The following is a 1,252-nucleotide window of genomic DNA, read 5'->3' on the forward strand; positions in this document are numbered from 1 at the left end:
TTATGGCAGTAGTACATACATCCTCGCAAAAGATATAATTATAATAAAAACGGACACATAATGAAAAGAAACACGACCACACAAAGAGAGAAAAAAAATCATAAAAAGCGAAAAGAAAAGAAAAAGAAAAAAGGTAACATTTAGAGCGCATCGCAAACCATTATCTCTGGACGGGAAAATAGGTTTATAGTTCAAGAGAGAGAGAGAGAGAGAGAGAGAGGAGCGAGGAGAGGAGAGGAGAGGGCGAGGAGAGAGAGAGAGAAGAGGGAGAGAGAGGAAGAGAGAGAGGATTTTCGAGAGAGAGAGGAGAGAGAGAGAGGAGAGAGAGAGAAGAGAGAGAGAGACGAGACGAGAGAAAGAGACCAGTTATGTGACGAGAAAGAGAGAGAGATTCGAGAGAGAGAGAAAGAGAGAGAGAGAGAGAGAGAGAGAGAGAGAGTACATACATCCTCGCAAAAGATATAATTATAATAAAAACGGACACATAATGAAAAGAAACACGACCACACAAAGAGAGAAAAAAAAATCATAAAAAGCGAAAAGAAAAGAAAAAGAAAAAAGGTAACATTTAGAGCGCATCGCAAACCATTATCTCTGGACGGGAAAATAGGTTTATAGTTCAAGAGAGAGAGAGAGAGAGAGAGAGAGAGAGAGAGAGAGAGAGAGAGGAGGGAGTGAGAGAGGGAGGCGGAGGGAGAGGAGCAGAGAGAGATGATGATGAGATGAGAGGGAGGAGAGAGAGACGAAGAGAGACGAGAAGATGAGGAGGAGAGAGAGAGAGGACGAGAGAAAGAACCCAAGCGAGGAGAGAAAGAGAGAGAGAGATAGAGAGAGAGAAAGAGACACGTACGTGGGGAAGAGAAAGAGAGAGAGAGAGAGAGAGAGGAGGGAAATGAAGCGAGAGAGGAGGGAGAGATGAGAGAGATCGAGAGAGAGAGACGATGAGAGAAGAGAGAGAGCGAGAGAGAGAGAGAGAGAGAGAGAGAGAGACCACGTACGTGAGAGAAAGAGAGAGAGAGAGAGAGAGAGAGAGAGATGACGACGGAGAGAGACAGGAGAGAGAGAGAGAGACCACGTACGTGAGAGAAAGAGAAAGAGAGAGAGATAGAGAGAGAGAAGAAGAGAGAGACACGAGAGACCGAGAGATGAGGGAGAGGAGAGTGAGAGAGAGAGAGAGAGAGAGAGAGAGAGGTGAGAAGAGACACGTACGTGAGAGAAAGAGAAAGAGGAGAGAGAGAGAAGAGAGAGAGAT

The sequence above is a fragment of the Penaeus monodon genome, chromosome 40 (genome assembly GCF_015228065.2).
Source record: "Penaeus monodon isolate SGIC_2016 chromosome 40, NSTDA_Pmon_1, whole genome shotgun sequence".
NCBI classification, from domain to species: domain Eukaryota; kingdom Metazoa; phylum Arthropoda; class Malacostraca; order Decapoda; family Penaeidae; genus Penaeus; species Penaeus monodon.